We start from the raw sequence: 20,530 nt of genomic DNA on the forward strand, positions 1-20,530 counted from the left end.
GCTTTGCCTGTCTAAAACACCTGATTGTTCTACTGAAGAGCTGAACAGCCAATAGCTAGGCAAGAGATAGAAGAGGTGTGGCTGTCAAGCAGAGAGAATAAATAGGAGGAGAAATCTAGGCTCCAGAGAAAAGAAAGAGGATCCAGAAAAGGAGGAGAGGACACCAGCAGCCAGGACCAGCCAGGACCAGCCAGGACCAGCCAGGACCAGCCAGGACCAGCCAGGACCAGCCAGGACCAGCCAGGACCAGCCAGGACCAGCCAGCACCAGCCAGCACCAGCCAGCACCAGCCAGCACCAGCCACCCAGCCAGCAGTGGAGTAAGAAGGAGAGGAAGATATATAGAACAATGAAAGGTAAAAAGCCCAGTGGTAGCATATAGTTAAAAAAGAAATTGGATAATTTAAGTTAGAAAAGCTGGTTAAAAACAAGCCAAGCTAAGGCTGGGGCATTCTTAAGTAAGAATAAGTCTCTGTGTATTTATTAGGGAGCAGGGTGGCAGTTCCACAAAGAGTAAAAACAAACAAACAGCAGCAACAACAAAAAAACCTGCCTTCTATACTACTCAGGAGTAATCTCAGGAAAAGTCCCAGCAGTTGCAAAGCTACTATTGGTGGCCAAATGTGCAAACCCGAGAGTAGCATTTCGTATATACCTAGGATCAACTTCCCAGAGAGAAAGCTGCTCTCCAATAACTCAAGGATTAAAAAAAAAGTTGCCTTTTGGTTTATGAGCTGCTGTAGTCTGGGACTCAGAAAAACTTCTTTTTGGCTCCTAATCCTTCTTTGCATGTGGGAAAAATTATCAGAATCATAATCTTTATAGTTGGCCTCTCCAGTCATTTTTATTCCTTCCTCTTTCCCAAAAAGGAAGATCAACACATTTGGAGAGCGAAATTTATTAAGGAAATGAAAAGAAATTAGCTGGGCTCACACCAGCCCCACCAGTCTTTGTTGGAAGTGAGCTGAATGTCTTTCTCCAGTCCTCTAGACTGTAAGTCTTAGACTTTGTAGCAGTGATTCTTAACACGTGGGTCACTACCCATCTGGGTGTTGCATGAACCTTCACAGGGGTAGTGTAAGATCATTGGAAACCGCAGATGCTTACATTGTGATTCATAATGGTAAATTACACTTCTGAAGTAGCAACAAAAATAATTTTATGGTTTGGCATCACCACAGCACGAGGGACTGTATTAAAGGGCTGCAGCATTAGGAAGGGTGAGAACCACTGCTCTACAGGAGGCTTCCCACACTGACTGGCCCCAGTTTGCTCAAATCTGTGTGAAGATGTCCTAGAGTTCACACACAGAACAATCAAACAACCTCTATTTGGATTGTTTAAGGCTAGAGGAGGATTGCAAATCTGGGTCTGCAAGCTTGAACAGTGCAGATGATGGCTTTTAGTCTTCTATAGTCCAATTGACTACTACCATGAGTAGAGTTTTATCAGATTCTGTTTGTGGTCCTGGATTTTCAAATTGGACTTCTCATTGTGTGTTTCTCAGCCTTGGAAACTACTGTGGCTTTGCTCATCACTTTATTCCTCTTGTAACAGAAAAGGAACGCAACTGACCGAGGTCAACCAAGTGCTAGGAGTGTTGTTCTTAATAGGTTCTAGAACCTGAACACTTGCCACTCTGCCAAACCAGATTTACTTGTTGCACATAAGTCTCAGTACCAGATCTGAACATTTGAGCTTTCCATTGAAGTAAGCTTGATAGTGTATTATTACTTCTTTCTTCTTTCACACCACAATCCGAGTATTGGGATGAAGGCAAGGTCTACCAGCTGTATTTCATTCTGGCTCATGCTGAGGTGCCTCTGATGAGAGCCTGTGGGAAAAGCATTTCCTGATTTTGGAGTTTGAAGTTTCTACTTCTGTAAAACACAACACTTAATGAGGAACTTCAGTTTTCTGACTGCAGTGACAATATGTTTACTGTCAAAATGAGATTGCTGCACATGAGAGGAAGCAGTGAATGTTAACCAAGCCTTCCGAGTCAACCTGGTCACCGTACCTAGTCCTCTCCTTAGTGAACTTGCTGTGTTTAAGGCTTATTTTTTGGCATCAGGCATTGTTAATTATCCTTTCAAGCATAAGCTCTGAGTCGAGTAGTTCTGTCTGAAAATAACTAAGACAACCTAAGCAACCTTAAGTCAAAAATGCAAAATAAAGGCAGGAGATTCTAAATTAAGGCTCCTGCAATCCTTGAAATCCAGGAGCAGAGAGCACAGCAGGGTCTCAAAGGACTCATGGAGCCAGGGGCTTGACAAACATTTATGACCAAAGATACACATCAGTTCATGGCCTGGGTGTTCTTTCACTCAGCTGTTTCGGGTCTTTCCTTTTCTCTGAAGGTACAAATAGGGAGATAGTTGGGAAACTGTGGTGTCAAACTCCTGGATTTCAAATGATACTCCCTTAGCAATGCCTCATACAAACTGAAGCATAAGGCTTTCCCTCTTCAAACTGTATTTGTTTTCATTGACTTATTGTGTATGTATGTATAGGCATATGTAGAGGTAAGGGGACAACTCTTGGGAGTTGGTTATCTATTGGCATTCAGAGTGATCTGGAAATTGAGTTCAGGTCATTGGACCCCTGTAAAAGTGCCTCTACCCACTGAGCCATCCTGGCAGCCTGACTCTGGTTCTTTATAGTGAGCTTCTAGAGAAGTTTTAATTTTTGTCACTCAAAGACTTGACTTATATGTGTATATATATATATATATATATATATATATATATATATATATGTTTTGAATCATTTTTCTTCACAAAGGCGGCATCTAGAATTGTGTATGGAGTAAGTAGGCAAACCTCCTAAAATTATTCATTGCAACGGAAGGCATCCTATGCAATGAATTGATCATTTCTAATCTTTCTGGCCATGTTGATGCGGTTCAAACTTGTAGATGAGAAGACCTGGGGTGCTGCCTACATGAATGCTGAATGTGAAATACACAGGTGCCTGGGTGAAGTAGCCTATTGATTCTGTATTATCAGAGTATGGGGCCTGCCACAAGTTTGGAGAATTAAATTTATATGAGAACACTGAGTTCTGCTGTTACATGACTTTATCCATCAGCTAAACCAGATGTCATTAACAAACATTTGCGGTACTGGCCACATTAAATGTGGGCAGTGTGGCCAAACTTAGAATAACAGTGCTAAAACAGATGTCACTCATGTGCCCTCAGGGAATACTGTCCTTTGTCAGAAAGCAAATGTTAACATGTCCCAGACTAAGGTGAGTGCCTTGGGCATGTGGACAAGGTGCCTGATGCTAGAAAAAAAAAACGATTTTGATCATCGAGTTAAAATATTTTGACCAGTTTTATCAAAGCATGTTTTAAATGCCAGCCCCTCTGCCGCCTGGGTTCTATCAGCTGTCCCTTCTGTTTTCTATACTAATTTTAAGGAGTAGTTGATCTTTAAATTGTAAGTTTTGAATTCCCAAACCTAGGGATGGACTAAACATGTAATGCAGTGGGTAGCAATTTCTTGGCAGGTGATACTTTGGCTATTTTGAGTCATGGGGTTCTTGACCTGAGCTACTAAGCTGGTTCCCAAATGGGAGCCTGAAGCATTGCTGCTGGCTTCTCTCCCCACCTCCAGACACTGCAGCCTTCCCTTCCTCTATCACTCAGTCACGTGGTTCTGTGTAGATGACTGGAAACTTGGCTCTTTGCCCTCAGCTGATGCCTTGGAAAGTACTCCAAACCGACAGGCAGGGAGTGACATCGACATATCCTGCTGTTATCTAAGAGCTTTCCTGAATGACAGGGGGATAAGAAATCCTGAACTGCAAAAATAAACTCATTAGCATCATCGAATTCCACAGCAGATAGCTTCACTTTCTCTTTGCATTATTAATGAAGGCAAGAGAGACTCAGCCTGAGATTTTGATCCAGGAAATATCAAGGATAGCCGAGGTAAACCACCTTTATCTCTCTGGACCTGGGCTGCCCACTTACATCATTGCCATGGGGTTCCTTAAGCTTGCTAAGGGGGTGGACAAGATACTAGCTAGGCATGGCATAATGACAGGCCATGACACATTTCCCTAGGCAGAGTTAAGGGCAGGTATACAAATAGATCTGCATAGTCATAGAATATTCTGGAATATAATTATTAATGTCTCCATTCTAACCAACAGACTAGCACTTTCATGTTCCTGGGACACTGAATTAAACGTCTTTTGTCTTTATCCTGTGAACCCAGGCTATTTGGCATTGGCATTGGCATTACTCAGAGCACTGAGGAATTGCAAGCTTTTGGCTTCTTTTAAGAGATGACAGTTGCAAATAAAGGTTGAGGCAGCTATTCAAATTTAGTTTAGTTGAAGTCATGCCTTGCTTTGGTTTTCTATTCTTCTTGTTTGAGTCAGACTCCAAGGAATTTTTTTAGAAGTTGCTTTAATTTAAAATATCTATTAAGTGAACTATGTGTTATGTATCAAATCCATAAAAGGAAATCTTGTGGTGACTGCCCAGCAGACTCATGATGTGTTGATCATTATAAGTGACTATATATATATATCCAATTATATACCTTCTCTTTTAGAGTTGTTCATGGAAAGACCATATTTCAATTTATCATTATTGATGTGATCTAAAATCAGCCAATTGGATTATTTGGTTGCAAGGCTGTACAATTTAGAGAACTGTAGTCTATATGATGTTGTGTGTATTCCAACAAATCTTTTTGTAAACATAATGTGCTACAATACTCAAAGAACTCTATATCTTTAGTAATACTTGCTCATCCATGTTCACTGCTGTTGTATTCACAATAACCAGGATATGGAAACAACCCAGATGTCCATTAATTGATTGATAGCTAATGAGAATGTGGTATACACATCTGATGAAGTATTATTCGGCTGTTAAGAAAACTACAATTATGAAATTACCAGGTAAATGAATGAAACAGGAAATAAGCATCCGGAGTAATGTATCCCAGATCCAGGAAAACAAACGAAGCATGTTTTCTTTAATTTTTTATGTTAGCTTTGAATCTTTAGATGTCTATATTTCATTGAAACATCTATAGAGGTCAGGAAACTAGTAAGCAGTTATAGAGGATGGGAGGTTCTTTCAAGTGAGGTAGATATAATGCAGTCATATAAAGGAAGAAAAGGAATAATGAAACAAGAAAATTAAATGGGGTGAGGGACGGGATAATTAACACTTAAGGTCTTTTGGAAAACTGTATGGAAACCCACACAATAGAGGCTTCCGTGTGTGTGTGTGTGTGTGTGTGTGTGTGTGTGTGTGTGTGTGTGTGTGTGTGTAGTTTAAATGGAGTTATCCCATAATAGGACAATACCCCAACTAGACAGCAAATACTAGCAAACAAAGAGCCTTGTACCAAGAAAAAAAGCACCTCCTTTTTAGTAGTTGGCCTGTAGTTGACCACACATTATAAGCTATTGCCATTGCTCTTGGTTACCCTCAGAAACTGGAAGCTAAGATCCTACTATCGAAGATACCACCTTCTTTTTTTAAAATCTTTTTTATTTAAATTAGAAGCAAGCTTGCTCCACATGTCAATCCCAGCTCCCTCTCCCTCCCCTCATCTCCTGCCCCCCAGTACCCCCATCTAATCCCTGCTCTGGCCCCAGGGAGGGTGAGGCCCTCCATGGGGGATTGCCAAAGTCTGTCATTTCATCCAAGGCAAGGCCTAGGGCCTCTCACATGTGTCCAGGCTGAGAGAGCATCCCTTTATGTGGAATGGGCTCCTAAAGTCCCTTTGTACACCAGGGCATAGATGGCCAAGGCCTCCTCACTGACACCAAAATTTAGGGGGTCTGAATCAGTTCCATGCTGACCTCTCAGACATTAGTCTGGGGTCCACGAGCTTCCACTTGTTTAGCTCAGCAATTTCTGTGAGTTTCACCAGTCAGGACCTGACCCCTTTGCTCATCACTCCTCCCTCTCTGCTACTGGGTTCCAGGAGTTCAGTTCAGTGTTTAGCTGTGGGTGTCTGCCTCTGCTTCCATCAGTCATTGGATGAAGGTTCTAGGATGGCATATAAGGTAGTCATCAAACTCATTATCAGGGAGGGGTATTTAAGATAGTCTCTCCACTATTGCTTAGTTTTCCAGTTGGTGTCATCCTTGTAGATCTCTGGAAATCTCACTAGTGCCAGATCTCTCCTCAAACCTATAATGACTCCCTCTATTATGGTATCTCTCATCCTGCTCACCTCTATTCTTCCCTGATTCAACCTTCCCACTCCCCTATTTCCTCCTCTCTGCTCCTCTTCTCCCCCTCTTTTTCCCAGATCCTTCTCCCTTCCTCCTATGCTCCCAATCCATTCCCCTTCTCTGGGGTATCATGCATATCTCTTAGGGTCCTCCCTGTTTCCTAGACTCTCTGGCATTGTAGGCTGGCACTCCCCTGATCATGTCTAAAATCCATATATGAGTGAGTACATACCATATTTCTCTTTGTCACTGGGTTACCTCAGTCAGGGTGGTATCTTCTAGTGCCATCCATTTGCCTGCAAATTTCAGGATTCCATTGTTTTTTTCTGCTTAATAGCACTTTGTTGTGTAAATGTACCACATTTTCTCTATCCACTCTTCAGTTGAGGGGCATCTAGGTTGCTTCCAGGTTCTGGCTATTACAAATAATGCTGCTATGAACATTGTTGAACAGATGTCCTCGTATGAATGTGCAGCTTTTGGATATATGCTTAAGAGTGGAATTGCTGGGTCTTGTGGTAGGCTAATTCCCATTTTTCTGAGGAATCTCCATACTGATTTCCAAAATGCCTGTACGAGTTGGCACTCCCATCAGCAGTGGAGGAGTGTTCCCCTCTCTCCACATCCTCTCCAGCATAAACTGTCATTGGTGTTTTTGATTTTAGCCATTTTGACAGTAGTGAGATGGTATCTCAGAGTTGTTTTGATTTGCATTTCCCAGATGGCTAGGGATGCTGAGGACTTTCTCAAGTGTCTCTCAGCCATTTTAGTCTCCCCTATTGAGAACTCTCTATTTAGTTCTGTACCCCACCTTTTGATTGGATCCTTTGATGTTTTGGAGACTTGCTTCTTGAGTTCTTTGTAAATTTTGGAGATCAGCCCTCTGTCAGATGTGTGGTTAGTGAATATCTTTTCCCATTCTGTGGGCTGCCTTTTTGTCTTGTTGACTGTGTCCTTTACCTTACAAATGCTTCTCAGTTTCTGGAGGTCCCATTTATTAATTGTCGGTCTCGGTGTCCATACTAATGGTGTTATGTTCAAGAAGCAGTGTCCTGTACCAATTCTTTCAAGGGAGCCTCCCAGTCTCATTTCTAACAGGTTCAGTGTGGCTGGATTGATGTTGAGGTCTTTGATCCACTTGGACTTAAGTTTTGTGCATGCCAGCATCCAGTTATGCCAGCACCATTTGTTGAAGATGCTTTCTTTTTTCCATTGTATAATTTTAGCTTCTTTGTCAAATCAGGCGTTTGTATGTGTGGGTTAATATTAGGGTGTTCAATTTTATTCCATTGGTCTACCTGTCTATTTTTGTGCCAATACCAAGCTGTTTTCAGGACTATAGCTCTATAATAGAGCTTGAAGTCAGGGATGGTGATGTCTCTGGATATTCCTTTGTTGAACAGGTTTTTATTTTTACTATCCTGGGGTTTTTGTCTTTCCATATAAAGTTTAGAATTGTTCTTTCAAGGTCCATGAAGAATTGTGCTGGGATTTTGATGGGGATTGCATTGAATCTGTAGATTGCTTTGGGCAAGATTGCCATTTTTCTATGTTGATCTTACATATCCAAGAGCGTGGGATATTTTTCCATTTTCTGGTAGAAGATACCACATTCTTGACTCATAAAATCATAAAATGTGGAAAAATGAAGCTAGTACTGAATTGGAAGCTTCATCTGCATTGTCTAGTTTTCATAGTGCTGGAAGCTGGTGTTCATGCTACAAGAGAACATTATCAGTAAAGTTACCCATTTATGAATTTTGTGAGATATAGTAATGACTATAATGAAAACATATGCCTACTGGTACAAGAATAACATGACTGTTGTAGCCATAATTACACACTTTATGATTTTATTTATGGCCCACTCTATTAAATTCACTGTAATTGGATTTAAGTGGTAGAACCCATAGCTAGCACTGTTATCTGGCCTAGAACCCATGGGAAGTTATTGTTCTGTTAAATGGGCATGGTATCAAACTGACTCTTCATAGATAAACTCAAACTAGAATATCACTCAACTGTCATCCAAGAAGCTTCTTCTTGCAATAGATGGTAATTTACAGAAACACAACTAGTCAAGGTGTGAGAATAAATGATTACAGCCAGAAGTGAGAGATCTATATCACACATATCCCCCCAAGGCTCAGGGACCATCATGGAAGAAAGAGTATAAACATTACAAGAGTCGGAGGTGGTAAGATGACTATTGGGAAACAATACTTTCTACACACAACAGGGTAGTTGTACATGTGAAGTCATAGTGATTGTGACAGCATATGAATGACTTGCACAAGCTTGAGCCAGACAAAAATCCCATCATGGAAGGGGCGGGTTATGGGCACAAAATCCCATTCCAAGCTGAGAGCAATTGATACCTCCTGGGAAGAGAGTAGAATTTCTTTGAGTATGATCTCTTGTAGTCAACTGTAATCCAGAGAAGACCCAAAGAGGATTTGTGAAGCACGAATTAGAGCCAATGTCAAAGCAAAATCAAAATTTGAGTGTGTGGGGAGGTGGGAATGAATCTAGGAGGAGATGAAAGAAAGGGGTGAATATAACGGAAATGTATGGAATGCTGCAAGAACTAATGAAATATTTAACGTAATGTTCTATGTAAGCTTTAAGAGGAAACTTTTTGTAGTGTTTCTGATTCTAAGATACAATGAGAATGGCAAATATGAGGCAAATAATTCTTGTTTTCAATTGTGTCCCAACTCCCTGCTTTGTGACTTTGAAACTATTGGCTTTATTATTGTAGGTCTGATGGCACAGCTAGTGAGAGATATATCTTTGCTAGTCAGTCATCTGGTGACCTAGACACAGTGTTCTGAACCAAATCGTAGGAACGGTAGAGACTGAGTATCCAACTGGAAGCCAAGTGGTCAAGGAAGAGTGCTTGTGGTTGCCTTTCTTTAGGAATAGTTAGGGAACCTCTACTGTGGTATCAGGAGCCTAGAAAGATCTGTGGCCACAGCAGATCTGAATCTCCAGCAGCAATTCCTGCAAGTTTCCCATGTAACCAGCCATTCATATGTAATGCTCTTTCTCCCTCATCGCGGGCTGTCTTTAACATTAGCATCTAGAAATGATTTCTTGAGATAATAAAGGGAAATTTTGAATGATAATACCAATCCGAATGCTATGATAATATTGTCCTTAAGCATCTTGTCACTAAGACAGAGTGGTTAACTTGAACATCTAAAATCAAGATGAAAGAATAAAGATAAATAACTGCTACAGAAAGAACCAGCCACAAAAACTCATCCTTTGTCCAACTTTCCTCTCTCCAACCAGATTCTCACATCAGAGGACAAAACTTCCTCACCTTTCTCATGCAGACACAGACTCAGGAAGGCTCATAGGCAATACCTTTGAAACAAAAAGACAGGTTAACAAAAGAAAAACAGAATGAATTCATTGATTTATTCTTGTTTACATTAAAAACTAGTGTATAAGGGAGCTATATAAAATATGAAACTTGGTAGAAGCTCAGTGCTGCCTTTGTAATGGGATAATAAACAGAATGGCTGTAGGATATATTAGAGAGATAGTAAATGCTAAAGGAAATGAATGAAACCAGACTTTGCAATAGCGTGAGACATTGCCTTTCCCTCTCAATCTAGGTTTGGTGTCTGATTCTTACTTTCTTATTTTGGGATATGAGTATTACCTTGATTAATGAAATTTCAGCAAGAAGTTTTGAAGGCAGTTGTGTCCCTCCTCGACAGATGTGGTCTATAAGTAAATAATACAACTTTGGAAAGTTGGAGACTTTGGTTCTCTGTTAGGACCTTGGAACGCCCACCCTGTTGGCCCCAGCTCTTCCCCATCCTACTTGTTGCTTCTTTCCATAAGCTCCCATGAGCTGAAGTACTCAAGAGAAGGGAGAAAGTCTTCTATATTGAAGATGCAGCTGGGCCCGGGTCAGAAGGAGCCAGATAGAACTGTCTTGTAAAGGAAAGTTATCCAGCTGAACATGCCCCATTTTAGAGCCTGGTGTTCTGGGCACCACCCGCCATGGGAACATATCAGAGTAAGACAGAGCCTCCCTTGGGGACTTATGAAGTCTCAGTTTTGTGTTGAGTCTTCATATGTTGACATGCGTTTTGGAGGAGGTGACATCTCATGTTCATGACTACAGAGTTCCTGGTCATTCATCCCACTGCCAGCTGACACAGCTCACTCACTCCCCCATTGTCTCAGAAACAGAGTTTTGAGCCTTAGATGCTAAGACATAAACAATTTGAGATTTCCAAACTTACAGCAGATGTATAGTCCTATAGACTCCTGAGCTCTGGTAAAATGTGGAAGAGACAATTCGCCTGAGGGAATTGCCTCATTGAGACTTTCAGGTAGTACCAGCAGCTTCAGTGATCCATTTCTATTGCCTACACACTAAACATCACTAAAATGGGAGTGTGTGTGTGTTTCCATGGTGTGGCAAGTGCTTTATCCCCTGAACTATTTCTCCACTCCCACCCTGTGTTATATTGTATGCCAACTATGAGAACAAGATTTACTAAAATTGATTGTAAGAAGAAATGTCCACAGGAAGGAGTATGTGGTAGGGTACCTCTGACACACTTTGCGTTTCCATGGTTCTGTCCCAGGTTACCTCTCTGGTCTTGTTTTTAGCATCCTCAGTACCCTTGCTGTGTCAAAGGAGTACCCAAACCACTGCCACCAGGGAGCAGAGGAGCAGTTGACCTGGGCAGAAGTACAGCTACTCTCAGCTGCTGACTCTGGCCCTGCCCACCTTTTCCCATACTAAAATGTCCAGGGCTTACCCTGCTCTTCCTCCACAGCCCCACTAATATCCTAGAGATGCCCTTGGGGTATGATCCCCAGCCATAAACACAGTGTTTTCTCCCTTGAAGCTATTTTTGCCCCATATACCCCATGATGCTCTCCTGGGCTAAGAAGAATGGGTAGAGAGAGCTTGCCCTTATTTGTAAACTTGGATCCCTCCAGAATGGTTTACAGCTGGAAAATTCATTGCCTCAATAGTACTTTCACAAAACTTTCTGGCTTAACAGAAGAAAAGCTTGGACAGGATATGCCTATCATTAATGGTCCTAGCAGATTTGCAGGTGTTTTTATGATAACTCTGATGGCTCACTCTCCCAATGCAGACACCCTTGTTGAAACACTGCCTAGTGCGTGTTCCACTTTGCAGACAAGCATGGCAAACTCATACAAAAAGCAGAGTGTGATTCTCCCATTTGCCCAGAAAAAGGGTGAGGATGACATGTGTTCTTTCCAACAGCTGCAAACCACCTAAGCACTGTAATGTCACTACTCTGTTCTTCCAGGATGAAATGCTTTCCCTCAGAATATAAGGACACTTGGGAAACATAAAGCTAAATTTACCACAAGTGGCATCATGTAAGTCAAGATATCCAAAGACACATTGAAATCCTAACCCCAGCATGTTAATGTGATCCTACATTTGGTGTGGCTTTGGCAGCAGGGATCGCTAATTTTTTTTCATTACTTTCTCTTTGAGGAAGGGTCTTACTATGTAGCTCTGGCTGGTCTGGAACTCACCATGTAGTCCAGGCTGGTGTCCACTGCACAGAGCTTCCTCTGCCTCCCCAGAGCTGAGATTTAAGGCATGCTCCACTACTGAGTACTTTGGCCCATTTGAAAACAGCTCTGGCCTTAGAAGAAATGCCATAGGAAGGAGTGGGTATGTACAGAGAGAGAGAGAGAGTGAGTGATGCATGTACTATGGAAGGGATGCCACGGAATACCAAGGACAACCAGAAGTCAGAAGAAGGCTCTCTTGTAGAACCTCAGAACACTTCTTGTCTGATCAGATTTCTAGGCCACAGACCTGGAGAGGATGAACAGACACCTCTTAAGCCACCCAGCTCTTGGTGCTTTGTTACAGCTCTAGGAAGCAAACACATCAGCCGTGTGATTGTCACCCTGGGCTGGCTGGAGTGCAGGTGTAAACTAGTGGTGCTGGCAGTCGGATGTATCATCAGATTCACCATAAAGGGTCCCTGTGGCTGTGGCATTGAAGCATGCTTTCTGCCTGAAGATCCTTTGCCATTGCTCCATGTCCCACAATCTGTGTTAATGTGTGTCATCTACACCCATAACAAATGTGATTACTCCTTGAGTCTTCATCTCATGACTTAGCTTTGTGAGGCAGGAAAACAATTTTGGGGAGTAAAACTTCAGTACTTTCTATTTTGTTTGGAGAGGGAAATTTCTAATAGTTCCTGACAAGGAAAAAAATCTGCCAAGGGCCCTAGAAACTGGTCATGTCACTCTTGGGGTGGATTTACCCATTTCTGATGACTCTTGGGTACTAACAGGGAAAAACCTTAGCTTTCAGCTATGGGAGTAAATAGCTGAAGAGACCTTGAATTTTCCCAAAAACACTGAGTTTGACATCAATTTGGGGATGAAATGGAGGGGAAAATTAGCTGGTGAGGGTTGCATGGGGAAGGCTGTGTGATCTAAGTGTGATGACGTCATTCCTGGAACCAGCACAGAGTGGCAAAGGTAAGAGGGATTGAGGAAGCAGCAGATGAAGAAACAACTTAAATATAAGGGAAAGAGTCTCTACCTGCAACTGTGACTAAATCCCTGCTGGGAAAAGGGGCTGCATCAGGGCATTTGCTTTGTTTTATCCAAGAAAAAGAGAACTTGTTCACTGATTTAAAAGCATCTAGATACTCAGTGTTCTTTCAGATATTTCCTAAAATTAAAGATTATGTAAAACAGGACAACTAAGGGACAGAAAAGTGATTATATAATAGAGACAAAGAGGTAGATGCATCTAAGCTCCTGTAGAGAAAGTGGGGAGAACACCTACCTGGATACCAAGGCAAAAACGGGGAGTAATCTATTTTAGTTCTCCCTGTATATGGAGGCAAATGGAGGCAAACTTCCTGGAAATGATTGGAAGAAAACTACATCCCCTTACTTCATGATGATTCTTTATGGGAAAATGATTACATATACATATGTATAAACATCTTGACTGAGTATGCATATAGATATGAATATTTTTGTATACACACATACATGTAAATAACCTAAAATTTCTTTAAAATGTACTGGGCTGGAATAAGGTTTCATTGAAGGTTTGTGAGTGAATTCTCCAGTTTTTATGATTGCTCTTATCCTTAAGAAATAGCAGCTATATGATAAGCCAGATAAAACACATAGGCACTTTTGCACATGATATGTGCTCACCCATCGTCAAGCCTTGCAGCCGAAGCAGCAGCTATGGGAGGCAATGAAAGCCAATCGGTCCCACAGTCTGACACAGCAAGAAATGGAGATGATACTTCAGTGCTCCAGGGATGCAATTACCCTGTGAAAATCCCAGCTAGTAGAGAAGTCTCCTTGCTATTATTAGCTTTCTTTCAGTTTAGGAAGTAAGGTTATGGTGAAAGTCATTCACTGAAAATTACTGGTTTCTCTGTCTTTGTGTTTGAAATGTGAGCTCCCTGGAGCTTCTCTTTGGCTGGGTTTCATTGCAAAGCTTGAAGCTGAATGGGCTGGCACATGATCCCTTATTATTCTGTGTGTTCCTCTCAAGCAGCAAGGCCGTGCTTTTAGACTTCAGAAATCCCTATGGCCAGGGCATTTGTTCCAGTGACTTGTTTTGCCTCGACACATTCTCATTGGCATTTATTACTGTCATAACCAATCACGTGTACTCTATGACCCAATTGTCTGCTGTCTAAAGGGCCCCTAATCATATCAGTTGATTCCATGTGTTCTCCAGCTCCCTCCTTGGTGGGGGGTCTTCATGGAACATGTGACAACTTTTGTTGAACAATGAGCAGAATGACTGCCCTGTATACCCCAGAAATATTAAGCAAAATTAGAGAGTTTTTATATAAGCAAACTAAAAGAAGGTTAATACTCCCTCTCCTAAACACACAGATTTATTGACTAGAAATACAACGAACTGCATTAACCAAATGACCAACTAAATATCACAGGATAAAAGGCTTATTGTAACATCCAGTGGATAATGTTAATATCTGTTGCATACCTCTAAGCCAGGCATTGGAGACACTTTTTATGAACATTATCATATCCTAAGCACCTCTGCTAGGCAACCACTGCTCTGTTGATATAGCAGTGCCTAAGAAAACATGTTCTAAAGTTAAATGACACCCAAGTCTATACATTTATAGTACTAAAGCAAGAATGTGAGCTCCATCTATATGATTTCTAAGCCACATTCTTCTTTTTCTCCACTCCACTATAAACATTGACTGCAGTAGGCTAAATCCAAAATAACTCATCTGCCTAATAGATACATAATAGGAAGTTAATGCTGTTTGCTCTAGTTACATCCAAGTTAAGTAGAGTAGTAATCATTGGGTCATTTGTTCTTTATTGTGTGAGTTGACTGAGATGCATCACACCTTTAGCCCCAGTTAGTGGTCTCCAAAGTCTCATCTCCAACCTACAAAACCTTCTTCCTTCTCTTCCTTTCTTTCCGAGAGTGTGGCAGCATCAGGGCCTGTTTCATCAGCTGTCCTTTTGTTTTCCCTGATCTTTGTACAGTAATGTTGGGGTATCTTGCCAATCCACAGATTGCAGAGCAATGGAAAACCCTGGCCCTTTATATTCCTTGAAATGGGCTCTTTTTGTACTTAAGAAAATGAAGTTGATTAATGATCAAAGATTAGCAATAGTCATGCTCCCAAGACCTACACCACCAAACCCCAGACCACTCAGAAACTCATCTTCATGTAATTGTCATCCCATCTCTCTGCTCTTCTGAGAACTCCCATTTTGCCATGGCCACCTCTTATGGCTTCCTTTCCTTATTCCTTCTTCCATTTCTTATCTTTTTCTTTTTAAAAGGAGCCTGGGGTTTGTCTTAATCCTAGACCTGGGTTGAAGATACAATTCATGATATACGATTACCATGTCTCCACATAATGATACTTTCTTACTTGTAGAAATTTTACCCTTCACATTCTCTTTAGTTCTCTGGGTCTCTCCTCATTAGGCATCTCCACGCTGTTTTGTCTGGGTGCTTCTTGCATTTACTTGCCACAACCCCACTCCACTGACCTCTCTTCTCTTCCCACATAGTTCCCTTTATAATTGTAGATTCTTTATCTCACAGAAAATATGTTTATCTCACCGAGTGGTTTTATTTTCCTTAACCAGAGATCTCCATTTTCATACATTTTCCTGAAAAATGACATAATTTTATTTTTTTGTGTGTTTTTAGAGACATGATTTCTCGCTGCCACTCTATAGACCAGGCTGGCTTCAAAACTCAGAGATCTGCTGCCTTTGCTTCCTGAGTGCTGGGATTATAGGTGTGCACCACCACCACCTGGCTGTACATTATTCTTTATGGCTGAGGAAAACTCCATATTATATGTATGCCATACCTTTTGCTGCCATGTCTTTATCAATGCATGTGTTTTTAGCCATCTAGATTGATTCTGTTACTTGGATATTGAAGTAGATCAGCAAACGTGGACATTCGGGCATCTCTGTTGTACAATGTCCTAGTTTGTATTTTGTTGCTGTGATAAAGCATCAACCAAATCTGACTCGTGGAAAAAAGGACTTATTTCACCTTACAAGTTATGGTCCTTCACTGAGAGTGGCTGAGGCAGAGCCTCAAGGCAGGAAGCTGGAGGCAGTAGCAGAGGCTGAGGCTTACTACTGGGCTCACATTTAGTCACCTTTCTTATAGCCCTATAAGGGGCTGGGCCTTACTACATCAATTATCAATGGAGAAAGTGCCTCATTGACATGCCAAGTGGTTAGTCTAATGGAGGCAATTTTCAGTTGAGATACTTCTTGCCAAATGTGTCAAGTTGAAAACTGAAGTTAACAATGATATTTCACTCCTTGTCAAATTTGACACACAAACTTCATCCCTTTAAATCATGTTTCCTTTTTGTCTCCAAGATCTCATGTAAATATCATAACAGAAAATATAGTACAACTGTAAGAGTCCCACAATCCTTAAAAATTTTAGTCTAAGTTTTAAAATACATTGTAAATTAAAAATTCACTTTCCCCCTTTTACTTTGATTAGTACTGATATAGATAGATAGATATAGGCAATTGCACTATATATATAATATACCTATATGCATAGTATATATCCTGAGTCCGTTTTTGTTTGTGTATATGTGGGTTCATGGCCGACAACTTTGTATAGGATATTCCTGACAAAGTCTGATTTGGCCTCTCCTGGCAGTCATTACTCACCTCTAGATCTTTGTCTAGGGATGGAACCCTATGAAAATTTCCCCATCTACATTAGCATGTCTATTGACATTGCCATTATTCACATCTTGTTTATGCAGCCGTTTCTAGGAAGTTTCACAGCAGACTTCCTGGTATTCTGGCTCTTACAATCTCTCACCCTGCCCCCTTTCTGAAATGTTACCCAAAACGTAGATACAGGAGCTATGATGTACATGTACCCATAATGGCTGAGTTCCCTGCAATCCTGTCACCTCTGTATTATATCCACTTGCAGTTTTCAGTGATGATCTCCCTCTGCTGTAAAGAGAAGCTTTTTCCATGAAGGGTGATAGTTACACTTAACTGGTTTCTATGATTAATCCATGCTATATACCCACATCTGAAAATCTGGAGCTAGGAACTGTAAATGAGAGACAATATGTGGAACTTATCTTTCAGGGTCTGGGTTACCTCATACAATGTAATATTTTCTATGAATATCGATTTGCCTGCAAATGTCACGATTTAATTTTTTTTTCTAACTAAATAGTATTCCATAGTGTATATGAGCCACATTCTCTTTCTTTACTGAACGGAGCAGCAATGGACCGAGTGAGCACACATCTGTAGGGCAGGATGTGAAGACTTTAGGGCATGTGCCAAGGAGTAGTATGGCTGAGTCATATGTTAGATTTATTTTTAGTTTTGGTAGGATTCTTCACACCGGTTTCCAGAGTGGCTGTACCAATTTACATTCCCACCAACAGGACACAATTTTGAAAGCATCCAGTTGTCTTATCTTAGTACCTCTATAAAGTCAAAGTTCTATTTAAAAACTCAGTCTTTTAACTGTAGGCTCCTGTAAAATAAAAAAAAAGTTGCGTATTAGTTTTATTCTGAAAGGGGAGAATTGGTGCACAATGTCAATAAGATCAAAACAAAACTAGCGCCGGGCGGTGGTGGCACATGCCTTTAATCCCAGCACTCGGGAGGCAGAGGCAGGTGGATCTCTGTGAGTTCGAGGCCGGGCTGGACTGATAGCCTCCAAAACAATACAGAGAAACCCTGTCTCATAAAAAAATAAGTAAATAAATAAAAAACCAAAACTAGCTCAGTGTCTGACATCTGGAGCATACTCATGATCTTCTGGGCTCCTTCTGGTTTTGATAGCCCCTCCTCTCCAGTTCTTCCACCCATAGTTCATGCATCTTGCCCTATGGAGTCCAGCCAGGCCACTTTGCGTTTGTTACCATCTTTGGTGGTGGACAGCCCACGGTGTTGTCATCTCCAGTGTGCTGAGGTCTCCACTACAGCTGAGACTGCTTCTTCACCAATGACCTCTCCTGGAATTTTCAGGGATCCTGACCTTGCCACATGATGCCAGTCTCAGTTTCTACCCATGACCTCCTCAATCCCAGTACTTTCCTGTACATGGGCTACACCTTCACCAATGGCCTTTCTGGGCTTCTATTCAGGGAGACTTCATCCCTACCACATAGTGCCAAGTCTCAGCCTTTCTCCATGCCTTTAGAACAAGCGCTATGTAGGAGATTCTTACACACTCTTGGCCAGGCTCTTCCAGTGTGATTTTCACTTCCCTGCCTCCTCCACCACAGCTTCTTAGCCTGGCTCTGAGAAAATAGTTCCCAGAAGATTTTGCTTCAAAATGAATGCTGATCACTCATTAATCACAGCTGATTTTTCAGTCACACCTAGCCAGGATCCATTGTCCCCATAAAGCAAAGATGGTTTCACTTCCACAAATTCTCAGTTCAACTCTATACCACATGAAGAATCCTTGATAGTCTTTAAGAGACTCTCCAGCTTCCCTCTGAAACCTCACAAGCCAGACTCCTATTGTCCTCATTTCTCTTAGTAGCCTCACCTTCCAAGCTACCAAAGAATAGTTACTTTGAACACTTAATGGTTTTTTCAACCCAAAGTTTTAAGAAGTTCCATAATCCCCCCACAAAATAACATGTCTGTCCTTCGTAGCAATACCTTCTCTAGGCACAAATTTCTCTTTTAATTTGCTTTTTGTTATGATAAAACACTGGCCAACACCAAATTGGGGACCGAAGGGTTTTTTTAAGCTTACAGGTTAGTCTGCCACCGAAGGAAACTGAAACAGGAACTGAATCAGAGACCATGGAGGAACACTGATGCTTGTCCTGCTTCCAGAATCACATTTCTTACACAGCTCCATCCCGTTTGAATGTGGATGGCACTTCACAGTGGTCTTGGCACTCCTGTATTAATTAGAAATGGAAAAAATACCCTAGAGGCAGGCCCAAGCAATTTCTTTCTTTTCTCTTCCTTTCTTTTTTTTGTGAACTAATTGAGTTTTAGTAGGGTTACTTACAGATGCAGAAATGACTCAAAGATTGCTTCATTACCAAAGTCCATGCCAGCATGAATGACCAGTCAGCAAAGCTGGGAACCTGGAGCACACTGCACATTCTATAAGAAGCTTAACAGGTTGGAAGGTGCATTTTCCAAGTGGCTCAGTTGGCTTGAACCTCCTTCAAGTTGCTTGATTGGTGTCTGCTTCATAAAGGTCTTCCTTTTCAGCTTGTCTTTTCTGAGAGGTGTGCTTAGCAGTCTTTACTGTGTACTCTTAGGAGGTAGGGGGCCTAGTGAATCTGGCTGGTTTCAGGGACTTGCTGAAGCTATTGTGAGTTGTTTTCTTTTACTCTTATTGAGCTTCCCTACAGGGTGGAATACTTCAGTCTCCAAAGTGGGAAACCCTCTCCTTAAGGGCTCCACATTAAAATTCACTTGGGCACCTAATACCTAGAAGCCCACTGCTGTGGTTCTTGTTGAACTGCTCCAGGAACCAGCAATTGGAGGCTAAACGGGAGCATGAGATCAAGGCTGCAAAGTGAATTTGAGACTGTTCTGAGCTACACGATGAAACCTAATCATACAACAATGAACCATATAATTCCTTAACTGAGGCTCCCTTTCCAGCTGTATCAGGTTGACAAAATGCCAGGTCAACTTGGATTAACATGCTTAGATTCCCCCATGTTTGCAACCAGGAATTACAAGTCATTTTCTTTTCAGGTTTTTGCAAAACCTCCATATTCCACACTTATTTCCACAGTGGCTGCACGGGTTTGTGTCCTGCTTCCTCTGCTCTATCCTAGAGGCTTCCATTGACTACAACACCTCATAGCTCACCTTGGATTTTTAGACAGAATGCTGGAGAATATTCACTCACGAGTGTCAATGCCAAGAATTCCATGCAGGAACACTGAAACCCTCTTTAGAAGCACCAGCATTGAATGAAACCAGTAGGGAATAAATAAAGCATGTTGTCTTGAAATATTAAGAAGGGTTTACCACTACTAGGGGCCCAGCATTGCCTGAGATGTCAAGGGAAGGAGCTTTTATGATACCATCTGTCTTAGCTGTCACTCCTGACCCTAATCACGACTCACTACTTAATCTACTATGGCTGCACAATGATCCCTTTTAGTTTTTTGCTACTCCTGTTGATGAAATCTTCAATCCTGGGTTATGACAGCCATGCTCCTTCCCTGGTCCCAGAGGAGAGGTCCTGATGAGCACTTCTAGTAAAGGTCATAGCATTGGTGATGATTGAGGCTCTTGACATATCCTGTTTAGGACCACACAGGGGCTTTCAACACTGTCTAGCAATCTTCTTTTAACTCTTTTCTCCTTTACTGTTGAAATGAACACAGTCTACAGTCATGGCTGGCACTTATGATCTAAAGTTCACATTAGAAATCTAATGTACTAGAATTGAGATGTAGGACGTTTAAGACTCTGAATGGCATAATTACTTTGGCAGTGGATTGTTGACAAAGGTTGTGTTTGCTTCCCTCTCCTTCTTTCCTTTCTTCCTTCCTTCCTTCCTCTGTTCTCTTGATCTTTTATTTGCTTTGTTGTTTGTTTTAGTTTTTTGAGACAGCCTTTATGTAGCCCTGTCTGTCCTGGAAGTTTCTCTGTAGACCAGGTTGACCTCAAACTCAGAGATCCACCCACCTATGCTTCCAGAGAGCTGGGATTAAAGGCAGGTGTCTGGCACCACTACTTGCCTTCAATTATCTTTTATCTTCTGTTCTTAATATTTATTTTATTTACAT

General features: G+C 41.4%; 1 long non-coding RNA gene across 1 annotated transcript; it reads left to right on the plus strand.

Moving 5' to 3' along the window:
* Window positions 1-306: 306 nt before the first annotated feature.
* On the plus strand, window positions 307-19,691 carry LOC110343815. The gene is made up of 3 exons (XR_002386148.2): window positions 307-355; window positions 869-992; window positions 19,485-19,691. It is a non-coding gene; the product is annotated as an uncharacterized LOC110343815 (long non-coding RNA).
* The last annotated feature ends 839 nt before the right edge of the window (window positions 19,692-20,530 follow it).

The sequence above is a fragment of the Mesocricetus auratus genome, unplaced genomic scaffold (genome assembly GCF_017639785.1).
Source record: "Mesocricetus auratus isolate SY011 unplaced genomic scaffold, BCM_Maur_2.0 Super-Scaffold_100020, whole genome shotgun sequence".
Classification (NCBI taxonomy): Eukaryota; Metazoa; Chordata; class Mammalia; order Rodentia; family Cricetidae; genus Mesocricetus; species Mesocricetus auratus.